At 42.9% G+C, this 17,295-nt stretch overlaps 1 long non-coding RNA gene across 1 annotated transcript in view; it reads right to left on the reverse strand.

Annotated features, from left to right (window-relative positions):
* The window catches only part of LOC128438707 (uncharacterized), a 47,231-nt gene that overhangs the window by 26,885 nt on the left and 3,051 nt on the right, over positions 1 to 17,295 (reverse strand). Inside the window, exon 2 of the long non-coding RNA XR_008338380.1 lies at positions 7,513 to 7,656. This is a non-coding gene — a long non-coding RNA (uncharacterized LOC128438707). The remainder of the gene's footprint in view (positions 1 to 7,512; positions 7,657 to 17,295) is intronic.

The following is a 17,295-nucleotide window of genomic DNA, read 5'->3' on the forward strand; positions in this document are numbered from 1 at the left end:
AAAACTGTGTGCTGAGTGTGAACATGTCCCCGTACTTCCTGCTCTCACATATAATCCCATATTCTCTCTTATACAATACAAATATTGACTGCTGTATCTGTGGTTTCAGAGGCAAGTACACCCATATTAAGTAATTATTTAATTAAAATATTAACTTCTCATCGAACACTCAGTTATTTGCCTACTGTCATCTAAAATAAAACATTATGTTTCAACAGTGAATGTTCATATTTACCGATTAGATCAATTCAGGATATCTACAGCTGAGGAACTTTTGCACCAACTTCTAAAATAGAGACACAATCTACTTAATGCGGATTTACCAATTATCCGTCATCATATGGTGTGAATGAAGTTATTTTTTCAATATAAAAAACATACATACATCATTGGCTGATAGGGGTCTATGCAGCCTGAGCAGGGGATCACCCCTGCTTATATTCTTTGTTGCTTTCACACTACACTCCATCATAATACAGTTATATTTCTTCTGATGTGATATTCATTTATTTGTTGTCGAGGTATTTAGGTTATTACCCAGGGTGTATTTAACACTTTTTCTTTTTGTATGATTTCATTTTACTCTTACAAATTCCAGTCTCCTCATATGAACTCCTTAAAGTTTCATATTATTATTTTAAACCATACACCGTGTGTCTGTAAGAGCGCACATGTCTTCGTTCATCTCTCTCACACACACACACACAGCCAGTGTCATGCAGTGAGATCTGCTGAGGAGATAGTGCTTATTAGTGGCCCATAAATCTTTTCTACCTCCCAGTGGGGCCCTAAGTCGTAATTTACAGCAACACGTGCTGCTGATGTTCAGGCCAGTGTGAGTGTCTGAGGGCCGACGGCTGCTGATAGCCAGCTTTACCTTCATGCCAGAACTGAGGAGACGATCATAGGACATTAAAACATGTTTAGAGGCCCAGTTGTTCCACTTCCAGTTGTTCCACTTCCAGTTAATAACAGTAACTGAATCAGATAGGGGTTTTAATAAATAAAAATAACATATAGAAATGGTGCTGCCCATAGATGGACTGTAAGAATGTGCGTGGGAGTGGGTGAATGTAAAAATGTACTGTAAAGCGCTATATAAATACAGTCCCTTTAAACACAGACCATTGGCCTCAACAGGTTTATTAGTTTGAACTTTGCTGCGGTTTCCCAAGGGCAGAAGAGCAGGGTGCACCGCACCGGCAAAATTACTATAATCAACACATGCCACCACCTCCGCGAGCTGATAGGGTAAAGAAAAAAGAGAAAAAACAAAAGAGGGGTGAGGTAGAGAGGAGTTACAAGTAGAGGAAATATAAGGTGAAACAAGGAGGAGAAGAGGATGGAGAGGAGATAAATCTTGTCTCTTGTGTTCACAGCCGGCCTGTCAAGGTTGAAACCTGACATTTATGTGCACTAGTATTGGCCATAACTCCAGTAATAGCTCTAGAGCATTTCTAAAATGCTGTTCGGGGGAGCCATTGTTGAGAGTGAGTGACAGTCAAGCAGCTCACGGTGCCGGGGAATAAGCGTGTAATCTGGGGTATCGGATTCAGCGTACTGGTAAAACAGCACGCCGGGAGTGAATGGAGGCTTTGTGGATACGTGCAGCTTACAGGCTCATTTGCATGAAGTGATAAACGTTGTTTACACTGGACATACAGCTCTGTGAAGTGGTAGGTAAACGCAGCGGGAATGATAGATTTACTGCCTCACATGGGAGCCAGACGGTGATGTAGAGAGGGCGCGCGCACACACACACACACACACACACACAGCTGCATGCATACACACAGAGATCAGTTCATGCAGCAGGTATGCAAACATGAACTACACAGAAACAGACATGCAAACACACACACACACACGAAACAGTATCCTTTCTCCTGGTGATAAATGCCCACTTCTTTCCTCTATGGCTGATGTTCATATTTCCAGCCAATCTGTCAACATCACGCTCAAACAATGTTTATTTTCTCCATGTAGATTTGATAAACACATAGATATAAGCTGGAGCTCTCGTGGGTGGAGGGGGGTGGGGGGTAGTGTGGGGCTGCCCAGGTCTACTGCCTCATTCCAGGGTGAGGAATCTCCTCTCTAAGCAGACACGGCAGGCTGTGGAGGGGAGGGTGACCAGGGGCCACACGGGGCCTCAGTCCCGTTTAAGGAGAAGGGGATAATTAGTCATCTTGTGGAGGTGACAGACAGGAGGGTGGCAGTGTGGCTTTGGAGGGAGGCGGAGGCGAAAGGGGGTGGAGGACAGGGGCAGCGATTTAAGGCAGTAAACGGGTTTCAGGTCACTGGCATCGCACAGTGGGCCAGTCACTCAGCTCCATAACTGGACAAGGTAGAGGGAACAGGATGGAGTCAGGGAGTGTGGGGTGTGGAGACGGGGGTGATAGATGGTCACCTACCCGCCACTCCCCTCAAGAACCTGGAGGCCGGTGGCAATGGTAGCTCACCCTTCTTAAAAATGCAGTTCCTTTGGTTCAAAGCCAAGCTGGGTATGTTTGTTTTACAGTGCCAGGTTATGTTGTTTGTGCCGTGGTGCATGAAGGGCCGGCTCAGCTCAGTGCAACACATTGGTGGATGACGCTGGGGGGGGTGCGTGGGAGCACTTTGACGCTTCGATGTGCTAAATTTTCCTCCGACTCTGCTGCTGCAGCTGTGGTGGGAAATGAACATGAAAACCACATAAAGCTGCCACCCTCCCATGTGTTAAGCGCATCCCTCTGTTGGTGGGAGAAATAATATTGAGTTTCCCCGTTTCCCACAGAGACTTGTAGCGGCTGGACGGTCCAGGGGTCACACAGTTTTCTCATGTGCTGCCAGGCTGCTACTGCAGCAAAGGCCGATAAATCAGCAGAAGGTAAACACACAGATTGTGATTGAGTGAAAAAGAACAACAGAGACGGCAGAAATCACCCTCTGTAAAGTGGTTTGTGGATTGGACAATAAGGTCAAGCTTCAAGTGAAGATAACGGTTTTAGGTGAGTGGATAATTACTCCCGCCAAAGAGGTTGTGTTTTCATCTGTGTTTGTTTGTTTGTTGTCAGGATTTCACAAAAACTACTGGACGGATTATCACAAAACTTGGTGGAGGGATGCAGTATGGGTTAGGAAAGAACCTATTTATCTAATCTTTTTTTCCTCTGACTTTACATTGTCAGATACTCCGTCATTGACATTTGATTTCCCAGGGAATAATTCATGGAACTTGATGAGAGAATTCTGACACATTTATGGGGTTGTGCAGATCCAAGAGAAAATCCTAATCTAGATTGTTTGTTTGTCTGTCTGTTGGCAGGACTACCCATAAACTAATGAATTTATCTTACTGGAACTGTGTGGAATGCACCAAAGAAGAACCCATTTACTTTTGGAGCAGATTTAATTAAGGGTGTGGCTGCAAGGATCCCCCCCACACACACACACACACTCACACACACACTTTCTTTAACATCGCAAGAGACGTTTTAATTTAGAAAAATTTTGGGAGGACCGATATCTGGGTGTAGTGGTTGTAACTAAAATGGGATTATAAGAAAATTCTCTTATTTTATTTTATTTTGTTTTTATAGTAAAGAGCACAGTACATAACAGACAGCTGGCTTCTCTGCTGTGACACCGCTCTACGATTGTGAGTGTGTTTGTGGTTCAGCAGGAGCGACATCATGCAATACGTTCTCCAGTGGAACGACCCACAGAAATGCCACGTGTCTGCTCTCATGGACAGAAGATCATATTGTCAGACAGACAAGAAAACATTTATGAGAGTGTATGACTGGAAGTTACATAACCCGTCATGAGCCACGTTTAAGTTTTAATCCAAGGGAAAAACAATGGAACTGGAATAACAAGTCGAAGCTGCAGTTTAAAGGTCAACTTCCTCCTTTCTGCTCTTTAATGGGAAGATGACTCGAAACAAACATTTACCACTTATGTGTTTGCAGCCACACAAACACTAAGCAGCACTTTATTTCTAATTGATTTGTCTGTCAACACTTTCCAGGTTTCACCATTTCATTTGTTCATGCGTTCATTGTTTTCTTGGTATTTTAGAAACCAGTTTAGACTCAAAGGAGAGGCTGTGTGATGAGGATTGTGGTGGTGATTATAAATGCAGGCTTGCAGATGATTTAGCTGGAGTCACTTACATACAGTTTTAGGCACACGTGTAGATACACACGTGCACATATGCACACACGAGCGCACTTGACTTGACTAGATGTAGCCAGGTCTGACAGAGGCCAGATTGGTGTCTCTGTCGCTGGGTGGGCTGATTTAAAGTGTCCCTGAGGTCTCGTTCCAGGTAGAGAGGCAGACAGAGGCCTGGAATCCCCCACCCACTCCCCCTCTCCCCTCACCCTCACGCACACTTTCACAACCCATCCACACAGCATCCGCGCTTTCTCACACTGACCCCCAACCAGCCAGGCCCACCATCCCGAGACCCGTCCTGTCCCCAACAAGCAGCCTCTACATTCCAGCAGCAGCCCCGCTTATTATTGGAGGAAATTTATAGGGCCATTTATTTAACTGGATCTGAATGACATCGGTTCTGGATGAGTGGTGCTGGGGCAAACTGCCGGACCATGTGGTCCAGGGAAAACAGAGCAGGGGATAAATCAACTGACGGGGGAGAGAGCGAGTGAGAGTAAGAGTGAGAGTGGGAGAGAGAGGTGGTGGGTGGGAAGGTGGGAGACATATAAAGAGACAAGGAAATGGAGAAAAGGTGAGATGGAAGCCAAAGACAGCAGAGACAAGAAAGTGAAATGAGAGCATTATAATTAGTTGTACAGTTGTATCATCTGAAAGCAGAACTTAGGCCATGGCCACTGGTGAAGTAAGTGATCATGAGTAGATGGAGCAAAGCTTAATTGACTCCCACACACATATTTATTCAGACTATTGCACCATGTGTGCACAATGTTCACTTGAATAATGTTGTAATGTTGCAACATCCTTGCCAAGTCCACAAAAAAACAGGGACACACATGAACCTGAGAATCGGATTAGCAATCATCCTACATCTTGGGTTTCCTGTGTAGTAATTGTATTGCTATAGTTGAATTCAGAAACTGAAGGTTATGATAAACAACTTTAGGATTTGAAATAGTTGATCTTTGGCTTCCTACCTTACACATCACTCACACAGACACAAACCCAGTGACTCCGGCTGCAACAGGGAACGTTCAGGAATGTCTCAACGTACAGAGAGGAAGCACATTACATAGCCAGGGGGATCTCACATGCTCTTAGTGTGTGTGTGTGTGTGTGTGTGTGTGTGTGTGTGTCTGTTTGTGTGTGTGTGTTTGCTTGTGTGTGCATGTGTCTCACAGGTGTCTTGGTGATAATCACAGAGCTGACATGGTCCAGACATCTAAGACACCACGGAAAAATGTGATGCCGTACAAACTGTTGTGGTGTTATTCTCACGGGCTGCTGTGGCTGAGAGGTACAGCGGCTCGAATCGCAGCCCATGCCGAAATGTCCTTAGGCAAGATGCTGAACACTGATTGGCCCCTCATAGGTGTTGAATGCACGAACTGGAAGTCGATTTGAATAAAAGCGTCACCTAAATTACATGACATGTAAGGAAATGTACTCGGTCATTTTTTAAATGGAATAAAATCAAATGGCTTGAAAGTAGCAGAATAACTAAAGCGTTACTAAATGTTTTTATTTTCACTCAATCAAAAGCTCTTAGCTCCGATAAATAAATACACCAAAAATATGAGAAAGAGTTTGAAATTAACCGAAGCTTTCTCACTCACTCTCTCTCACACACACGCAGAGTGCCACTTCCAAAAAGCAATTGGGTGGATGAAATCAGTTTTATCAGTAAACGGCAGCTTATCAAATAATAAATTAGAGTAGCAGTAGAGTGTTTACTTCCATCAAGGCCCACAGTCTCCTTATGAAACCATATTTAAATTCACTTGGTCCTGATTTTTATTTGGATCTGATCCAAACAGCACACATTCATAAATATCAGTCCCCCAAACATGTTTAATCAAAATTTAAGCGAAAAGATATAACATTTCCAAATCTTTCAGAAGGTAAAAAAAACTAAACAATGCCTTCTTCTTGATCGCCACTCTTTTAGCAAGTTTCAAGGTAATCCTGCTAATGTACAAACAAATACAGGGGAAATCACTATTTACTAGATGGAGTAACTTTCTGTTGGGGAAAATGTCCGAGTCTCAGTGTTGCCTTTCAGGATTAACCATCACCACCAATTAGCAGGTATCATGTATGAGTCCTCTTCAAAACAAAAATTTAAATTGCACCAAAACAGAAACCCAGGGAGATGACCTAACTCATCGAAGACACTCTTACCAAATAATAATAAAAAAAATATCAGTACAAGTTTTTGTCAACTATTTTAGCAACTGTGAGTCAATAATGAAAGAAAGAAATTGATTCATATCTTCCTGAATAGATGTGTGAGGACAGAAGAACATTTTTGGGACTTTGATTCAATGTGGGTAAAAAGGGTCAAATACAAGTAGTCTCACTTTCATTGGATCATTAAAGCTCATATGAAAACTCATCAAAAGACCCACACAGCATATTGACCTTCATCCACGTATGTCATACGAGGTTCATCAAAGGCCAACATGTGATCTGACCCCTCGTTGTGCTTGAAAGCAAATGTGACCGGGTGCTACCATGTAATGTACCCCCCCTGGGACATTTCTCTATTTTAAATGGAATGAATGATATGAAAAAAGTCTTCAGAGGTAACCTGAGCCCTGTTTACTCAGCCCAACCTAATGCAAACAATCCTACAGGCACACACACACACACACACACACACTGCACTAAGTGACAGACACTGACGGCTGTCACAAGTCGTTGGGGGGGAGGGGGGGGGGGGGGCGGGGGGGAGGATGTGTGCAGATAATCCCCGTCCACATTAATGAGCTGCCTTCAAAGCAAAGTCTCCTCCATCCATACACACACACACACACACACACACACACACACATCCTGGATCCATAGCACAACACATGTCAGTGACAGTTTGATATCAGAAAACCTGAGCGTCACTTCCTGCAAGTTGCTAATTGGAGTTTGACACAACCCGAGGAGCGGTGTGCTGTGCATTTCAACTTTCTCCAATTCTACACTGACCGACCTAAAGGGGGTGCTACGATATTTGTTTGAGTCACACACTGTAAAATCTATACCATGGACTGTGCATAATCTAAATGTGATAGAATGACACATCTCATTATTCACTGGTGAAGACCAGACTATAACGATTTTTGTTGTTTGAGCTGTGGTGACATCTCTACAGAACATTTGTCACCATCATCTTCATTATCTTTTCAGCATAAAGATAGCTGCACACACACAAACACATGCATAAATCATTTCATCAGAAATAATTTTTCTGCAGACAATACAAACCATAATGCACTTCAACATTCTCAAACACACAAGCTGTACATTGCAGTGTGTCTGAGTCAGCAGCTGGGAAGAGGTGGAGTGTGGTGTTCTCACCATTGAACGCAGCAGCAGCAGGGATCCCAGCGGACTCACTGACGTTTACTCTTCTTATTTGGTGAAGCTGACGCCTCTTTGTTCCTGTGTTAAGGCCTTTCCCACTTCCTGTTTCGGCTCGGCACAACCACCAAACCACAGCATCTGAAATGCGATATGTTTAATATGTGTAATTGCATCTGATGATCTGGTAACTACAGTGCAATGACATGAAGAATACAAATGACCATGATCCTTTTGATGCTCCTTTTTACCTCTGTAATATCTATGTTCTGCAAAAGTGCAAAATAATGATTTTTTTTAGGAATGTATGGAATAAAATTATTTCTGAATGAATATGAGGTGTAAAATGGATAAATCATAAAGGTGAATATACCTCAGATTTGAATGTATTCTTAATAGAGCCTCTAAATTACATTGCATAGTATAGCAGCAATAGGAAGTTAATTGCAATAAAAAAAGGAAGGATTAGTATAAAAGTATCTTTCATTGAAGCCCTATGAAAACAACATGTCTCCTAAATTTGAGGAGAAAACAGGTTTCATCAACAACAGTTGGATGTTTTAGGTCCTCAACCCCGTTGCAACACATTTTCAGAGGATCCTCTGATGCCCAGTCCCGCCAGCCTCGGGAAGACTGACCCAGGCCCTTCCACCAGGTGAGTCCAGCTGAAAGCATTCCTCCACTAAGAAGAGGAGTGGAGGTGTGGTGGGGGGAGTGGATGGAAGAAGATGAGTTGGGGTGAGGTGATAGAAGAAGGACCCACCACCCACGGAGCCGGCCACGCTCTCTGCTCCTGTGAAGGCCGCCTGCCTGCTAATTTGCATCAGTAAACAAGCATCCGACGACATCAAAGTGGTGACACCAATGAGGCCTGACACGGGAATGCACTCGCCGTTTAGGCATGTGTGCAGGTATGCACGTGTGCGTTGTGTGTGTGTGTGTGTGTGTGTGTGTGTGTGTGTGTGTGTGTGTGTATTCACATTATAGGAACACCTATCTGAGACATTATATCATCAGCACAACACAGGTTGCCAGTGGAGGATTTGTTTTGTTTAATTCTCTCGATTTTATCAGAAAAAACATGGTCGAGCCCAAACAGCATCTATATCGACTTTCATAACACCAACCCTGGTGTGTATATCTGTATGCTTAAAAGCATCCATCAATGTGAATGTGTGTATACATGTTTCTTTAGATGGGCCGCCATCCATGGAGACATGTCAGGTAAATATTTGGAGCGTAGGGGAGGGGGCGGCGATGAAGAGTCCAGCGTCCAGAGAGGGCACATGCCATCTGAAGCTATCCATCCACTCCAAGCAGGCATCCGATACGGACTGAGTCACCTGATCCTGCTTCAGGCCGCCTCTGAAGCTGAGCAACATCGTGGCTCACCCCAAACAAGGGCCTCCAGCCAGATGACCTGCTATAAGTGACTTTATATATATATATATGAGCAAGCAGCTGAATTTGCATGAGCGGATTATATACGTACATCTTGTTAACATAACAAATTTGGATTTTGCCAGACGGTGGTGGCTTTTCAGCAAGCAGAAGTTGAGTAATTGTTTTTTAGCTCTTCTATTCCCTGTATGCATGCAGGCATGTGTGCATGTTTGCGTACTGTGGAGGTTTGTCGTCATATGTCACTTGACGGAGTGACTAGTGATGACAGAGTCTTTTCATGGTTTGTTTTCCCCAACAGGCCGAGGGTGCAACACAGTGGAGGAAGTTATGTGTACTATCTTGATGCCAACTCATTGAACCCGACTGGCTTACGATTTATTTCTTCCAATTAAGTGTCTGCTTCTGTTCAGGCTCAACACAGTAGAGTTATCGTATTTAATATTGTACCAGCAGCCAAAGACCTACAGGCTGCTGTGCCCAGTGGAGCTGTGCACGTTAGGTCCACGTACCCAAATGCCCACCACCTCTCCCCCTGTGGTGCCAGGTGCTCTTACACCGGCAAACCACACAGGGGAGCTACTGCTTTTTCCAAGGTCTGCAATAGAGACACACAAAGACACATACAGACACACACAAGCACACACACACACGCACACACACACACACACACACACATAAAGAGAGAGAAGGGGGGGGATTCCCTCAAACATTCCCTTCAGTCAACCTGCAGCACAGTGTTCATCACAGATGAGCAGCTGAGAGGCAGAGATTTCTCTTAGCAGACGGTACAAGACAACATGTTTCATATAGTATAACATCTCTTGTTTAATGTCCTTTTTATTTTTTTCAGGATTGCCGTCTTCTGGTTATACTAAGTCAACCTGTGACAGGAATGGATGTTGGGTCTCAAAACAGCAAATGAACTGTTTGCAACGGAACTATCAATAAACTATGTTAAAACCGTATACTATCTTGCCTAAACCCCATTTGTATCCCATAACTATAACATATACTTCCGTATGTATCCTAAGCGATAATGTAACTTTGGAAATATTAATTTTAAATGTACTTATGAGCATAGCTACAATTTAAAAAGCTACTTAAAAAAATGTATCTCATGTTTTCATAGGTTGGTCTGCAACAAAGATTTTCATTAGAAATAAACTGTTTCGTTAAATTTCCTATATTTAGTTTTAGTTGTTTTTTCTACTTTAAACAAGTCTGATTATGTTTTTTGGGGGGCATGTTGCCAAAAAGGATTTAAGGTTTCCACCAAAAAAAAGTTGAATTAAAATAAAATTGTTTTCAAAGGGAGACAAAAATAAAAGGAGAAAAATAGTGATGTCCAACCCTCTTCCTCTTAGTCATACGTAAACACAGATCGGTATCTAGGACAATGATGTCAGCTACGGTAAGAGACGAACAGCGAGCGAGGACATGTTCTTATAAATATCATTACATTCAGCCTGGCTGAAAATATGCCAGGAGGACTACAGTCAAGATTAATGAGCTGAGAAATCAGACCCAAACACAAGGGCTGTTTCTTTCCACATCCAGCTTGCTCCAGTGTTTAGGCCGTCTCAGTGCGAGCCGCATGGGAGGTTGCTACAACACCAAGCTTTTCTGCTCGCCTGCGTTGCTTAGCTCATCTGTCAGAGGGTCCATCTATATTTTACAGTGTGGGACAGGGCGATAGGGGCCTGAGGAATACCTATAGGAAAGTCTGAATACAGCAGTGGAATATCAGTGGAAATAAAGGTATTTACATCAATCTAAACATGGGCAAGTAATTACAACTCAAGGGATTAAGATGATCCAAACGGTACTTACTAAATGTAATATTGAGATACAAGAGACCTCTGGAAAAAAAAATGTATGTCATAAGACATTTAAATAATAAATTATACCATGTTTTGGGCTTTTTTTGTGGCTTTTTTTGCAATTTTCATGGATCTATGGCTCCTTTTCAGTGCTTAAATTATCCACATGATGCCGATTATTTTTAAAGTAAAAATAAATATAATTTTAAAGTAATATTTTGAGATTTAGTGTAATGTAATGACCTATTATTTACACATCTATTACAATAGTGGTATTATATAGAATAAAACAGATAACTATTTTGTATAATTTAAGTTAATGATATGAACAGAATTTTCCCTCTAAAAGACACATTATAATAACAAACTTTGAAATTGCAATTTTTTTAAATCATTTTATTGAAAAAAATAGATTTAATATTTTTTAACTATAAAGCTCAAACGGTTACATTTACTGTACTTCTCTATATCAAGTTTTACACAATTTTATTTTTATTAAAGTAATGTGACAAATTCCCATTAAACAATGCGGGTGTATAATTGTGTTTTAAATACAGCCAGCAATGTTTATCTGATTAAAATAAACTCTCCTGATTGGTGTTTAAAAAATAATAATTACAACATAATCAAACAATCTAATTTCAAACATTGAAAAAACACTTCAAAGAGACAATCGTATCAATGTGTCCAAAATAAATGGATCCCTGGAGCAGGTCTAGTTCCTGCCTCAGTACAATAGGTGAGGGAACTATTTCATTACACCAGGGCCACGTAATCTCTGGACCCTTTGTTTTTCTTCGGCTCTCAAATGTTCCTCGCCACCTCTAGAGCCGGCTAATGGATGCAGATGGAGGAAGTGTTTGACATTATGGACACAGCAGTGCTTGTTTTAGAGGAGCTGGTCATGTGGTCTGCCCAAGCAGGCCACACAGTACCCCCTTAATGTGACCCAGACCCCCCAGCCAACTCCAGTGGGTTTGGAGAACTGTCCGCTCTGGGGGAGCTGAGTGTCAGTTTAGACCCCTAGTGAACACAAGTCAACATGCCTTAACCCCCCCATCACCTAGAGTTACACTTTTGGGTCTGCAATCAGCCGGCGGGCCAAATCCTCCCTACGCCCCATTGAGCTGCCTCTTTCCGAGCCGTGACATGGAGCTCCGAGCTGGGGCCGCAGCCAGCGCGCAGAGCTCCGTGCTGGGGCCTGGAGCTTCTGCTTTGTGCCTCTGGTTTTCCGTGGCGCGGTGCAGCTCGGACACATGGTCCCTCATCTTTCACTGTCACTGTGCTGCCGGGGAAGAGATCATAACAAACATGTGGTGGCAGGGAGCGGCCGACATGATGAATCGCTGTAATCAACATCAGACGGCCCAGCGCTCGCTCTGATTGGTGAAGACCACTTTCTCTGAGGGACATAGTGACAAGACTCACAAAGCAAAGACCTGTGACCTGAGATGTGACTGATCCGAGCAAAACCACCATCAAGGGAAGTCCGCAGGTCAATTTCACACTGAGCTAGGCCAAATTTGACGTTTTTTGAGTTGAGGAGATATGTGAAACATGGAGGCCGGTCGAGGGCTCGCTGGGCGCCATGTCCATTATCAACTGGCGCGGAGCCATGCCAACCCGGAGGATGGGGGTGTAAATTCCAGGCCTTGGTATCGGCTCCATTCTGCACATTGTTTACCTTCTGTGCAACTTCCTGCTTCTTCATCTTGGAAGAGGAGCACAGGAAGGCCCAATATGCCCCCCCCCTCCAACCCAGATCTCCATGTTTGCCCAAACAAAAAGCCACATTGTAACTCATTTTCCTGTCTCCTCCGCCGTGTATTTCCAACCGGGGGTGTGGCGTTGGCATTCCTCAAGGTCAAATCTCTGCACGCCTCTGATCCCCTAATTTCACTGTCTAGAGTTAGTGTAATGTGGGAGGGGGGGGGGGGGGGGGGGGGGGGGTCTCTCTAATGGACATGTTATCCACATCCTGCTGCTCGTAAGAGGCCATCTTGATCCCGCTGTCACAGAACGAATTTCCACGTTAAAATCGCACTAAACACCGTCAGCGTTTCGAATCGGAGACGGACTAGGAGTCATCGTCTTACCGACCCCTGGGGTTCGGAGACTTCCAGTGTTCATTTACTGTCTGCAGTGACTCTAAAGGAAACACTCACTAAGCTGAGTTTTGGGAGGAAAAGAAACTGAGTCTGATCATCCTACTGTGCCAAAACAGTTATGAATTTCACCAAGGGAGGGAGAGTAGTTAATGGGACATGCACAGATGAACTCCAGCATGAACAGTGGACCTGTTTGTAAGCTTTTAACTACAGGCCTGTGGTTGAAGAGGGACAGACAGGGAGAGCAAACTGGGGATAGAGGGATGGAAGAAGTTGGGGGTTTGAGGGGCATGAGATGCTGGTGGTGGGACGGGGGTCTTGAGCCCCCTCTGCCAGAAACAACAAGCAGCCCCTCTCGTATTCAAATAAATACAGAGCCAGTGGGGAGCAGGGAGGGGCGGCAGATAAGGAGGAGGCAAGGGGCAAGAGCCAGACTGGAGCAGGATGGCTTCTATGCTACACTGAGGCCTATTTAGGATCACAGGCCGGGCCGAGGGGAGCAAAGCAGGCAGTGACAGATTTATAATGAGCGTAGACTCTGCCCTTGCATTTAATACCAGGCTTAAGACGTATTAGAGAGACAAAGGCTGCAGATCCTGCTTGGTTAGAAGAAAGGCCTTAATTAATTTGGGGAGATCACGGAGGCCCCTGGCCCACATCATCGGTTCTTTGTGGCAGGAATGCCAGCTATTTACCGGCGCTCCAATAGGGCGGCAGGGAGAGGCGAGGTGATGACGACTGGGGCGGCCGCGCAACAGATAGGAAAAGGATACTTTTCAAAAGCTAAAAGCTTCCCAGTTTTAAAACAAAGACGGGAGGGAAAGAGAAGAAGCGATTTTGAAAAGGGATCTGACTCCAAGTAACCCCCCCCCCCCCCCCACACACACACACACACACACACACACACGCCCCCAAACGTCCTATATGTCCTACAGGAACATTCCAAACAGTTTTTGCTCTCTTTTAGTCTCTCCATGAGAAATCCAACTGATCACCATTCTGAGCGTTACAGTTCATTCAAACACATGAAAACAGTAAGGAAATAAACTTGTCTGCCAAATGTTAGTTTCTTACAGTATCTCCTAGTTGGACTCACTGACTGTCCGCCTGTTTCTCGCTCACAGTGTTGCTTCAGGTGTGGTGGGGCTGCAGAGAGCAGAGAGTCGAGGCCGGCCTGCGTCCGCCAGGCAGCTAAAGGGCACAGTTGGCAGCTGTCGGGCCTGTCTGTTGACTCCAATGAGACATGCAGAGAAGAGGACCTTCCTATTCCCAAAATAAACAAACAGTGGTGGCACACATCTTCCCAGACAACTGCATAGGAGGAGGGAGAAAGTGAAGATTGTGCTTTTCTTCCTCCGTCTCGTTTTTACTTAGGCATCGCCATTCCATAAATATCAGATGTTTTACTTTAATGGATAAACCAACTGAAAGAAACAAAAATAAATATATTTCCAAGAAAATGTATCTCTCAAATCTTGGTATATTGTGACTTAAAAACATGACATTACATTATAGGGGTAAGGCAGCATTGTTTCTGAAACATTAACCTGCATCCTGTGAGGTTTTTATATGAAAAATTATTTTAAGCTAAGTGTACACGCTATTTTTTTCTGTGTTTTATGAATGTGGGAATATATGTTGGAATTTGCCTGAGACGGACACCAGGGAACCATGATTTTCACCTTTGCTCAGCCATTGTCTTCATGTCCATTGTGCTTTTATGCACATGTCCTTTTATGATGACCCCCAAAATACAAAGAGAACAGGGCTGAACAGGAAAACAGCATTTATATGCCAACAAGGAAATGTGTTTGGACTCATTTCTGCCCTTTTTTTCTTTGAAAAAAGGAGGAATTCCCTGTAATAAAATAAAATAGGTTTAAACACCTTAAAGCTGCACACTAACACAGAAGTAAAATAATTCTATCTCTCATAAAAAAATATGTATAATCCTATATTTGTTAACAGTGATATTTGTAGTATTAGGCCACTGTATGTAGTGAAATTGACTGAGGGATTAGTGCACTGTGGTCACCTTTACGCATGACTGGAGGCCTATTGAAGGACGACGTAGATCTGCAAACACCTGCAACACAATGTGAGCACAAACTCTCGTCGGTATTTACAACCCACGCTGCTTCAAACACGAACACACAGACACACATTCACACACAGTGTAATTAAATAATATACAAGGAATATTTGTATACATAATACAAAGTTTATACAACATCAACGCGGCCTTTTAAATTGTTTTGCTTCAAGAGACCAATCAAGCCCACGGGACAGATGTTAGAAATGAAAATGACAAATATCGAATAATAAATAATGAAAGACTTCGGAATAAATATCCATCACACGGTGGAAATGTTTGGATGTTTTCAATGGAAAGGATCAATTCGTGTTTGCGCTGATAAGGACTTCTCATTCCAGGAAAATGTTTTATTTTCTATTTTCTAACATGTGCAGTGCTACAGACGGCGTCTCAGTGTTCCTGAGAGACTGCACATTTTAGTTATAACAGTCGGAAGATCTATAAACACAGTTGAATTCTTGTCTGACGATAAACTTGTTAACAAATGTAATTCAGAAAATGTTTTATACTTAATATATAACATAATAATGACATAATAATGATAATAATAATAATAATAATAATAATATAATAATAATAATAATAATAATAATAATAATAATAATCGTATCTATTACTTATTATTATTTCTTATATTTATTTCAATGGTCTATTGAGTTCACAGCTGACCACCCGAACTCCATGTTTGTTATAGACAAAATAGGTTCTAAGACTTTTTCATTTAGTCGGTAAACAATGTAAATAAATAATGTACAAATTATAAAATTAAAATCGCTTAAAATGCGCTTTATTTTATCTGTTAATCAAGATTATTCACGAGGGGTTCATTCTGAACTAATTTGTACCCAAAGGACAGTGTTTTTTCCAGGCGCTTCAACTATCTAATAGTTATTTCTATGGGGTTTTCTTTCATTTTCTCCTGATGATGGGGACCTGCCGCAGGACCTGATACAACTCAGGCTCCTCCGAATTTTTCCTCCTGCATACCTTCATCTGTCCGTGCGTTTCCTATAAAGCCCCGTGGAGAGAGGGAACACCCCGGGGCAGGGCCCCGTGCTGTCAGCGGTCAACTGCTCACTTCCTCTCCCTCATACACTCAGAGATTTAGACCAATATTTAGACAGGATAAGGTTTTATACTCGCTGTGCGCCTCCTCCTCCTCCTCCTCCTCACTGCAGCCTCCGAGGTCCACCGCGGATGTTAAAGATAATTGTTTTTTTACTAGTTGTAATTTATTATCTGTTAAATGATGTTATGTCATTCAGATTTTTATGAAGCAGATTGTGGCGCATGGCAACCTCGTTAAATTAAAGATGCAACATATGCGTAAGAACATTAAGAAAGGTTTATTTATTTGATTGTGTGTCGGTGTCTGTGTGCCGGGGGGCGGGGAGGGCGGGGGGGGGGGGGGGGGGGGCTTCCTGATAAACCTATGATAATCCCATCTCGATTTAATAATAACAAGATATCAGTTTAGTAGATCTTTGCGTGGATGCTGGTGTATATTTTTTTTAGGGGAAGGGGATGTTCGGTGATTTGTCATGTAACCACAACTAGACACCCGGGACCCGACAGGCCTCTGCTGAGGTGCCTGAGGAACAGAGGCCTCCGACCCTCCTGTAAAAGACAACAGGAACACAGCCGACAACACCAGGGAGTGTATGTGTGTATTTGGGTTTGCGTGCGGGTCAAAAACGTGTCAGACCCCTGTTACTGACACAGAACTATACATTCAGGCCGAGGTGTCTACTGTACCCCTAAGCTTTCGTTGTCTTTTTATTATTGTCATCATTGTTCCTATTATTCCAGTGCGTAAAAGTGCGCGCCAAGTGGCACGGGCGGTGGCCAGGTTTGTCTCTGTTGACTCTTGTCACATGGGTGCAGCTACCTGTCAGCGGATGCACTGTCTCACTGAGCAGGGGCAAAAGATAAACAACAACAAAACTGAAATAAGAATTTCCTTATATTTTTATTAATTTCCAAAATAAATAAAATGAGAAAAGTTATAAAATTGTTAAAATCATGAATTAAGATATATGCACTTTATATCCTTCGATAAATATGGTCAAAAGGCTGAGGGTGAAAGTTCCATCTCGTTTTTTTTATATGTAATATTCAAGGTAAAGTGTAGCCTGCTTTCAGCGCACTCCACAAACACCGTAATATGATTTTGCGGATGCAGTTTTGAACAAATAAATTAAATGAATCGACGTCAACAGGATACGCAGTCATTGGCTCCATAAAGATAATTCAAGAAACCTGAAAGTAACCTTTTTTTTTAAATTAAGGTTGTTCTCTTAACTTTTACCGAATTGCTGAATTTAATCAGAGTGACACTTGACAAACTAGCCCC

Source organism: Pleuronectes platessa, chromosome 4 (genome assembly GCF_947347685.1).
Source record: "Pleuronectes platessa chromosome 4, fPlePla1.1, whole genome shotgun sequence".
Lineage (NCBI taxonomy): Eukaryota > Metazoa > Chordata > Actinopteri > Pleuronectiformes > Pleuronectidae > Pleuronectes > Pleuronectes platessa.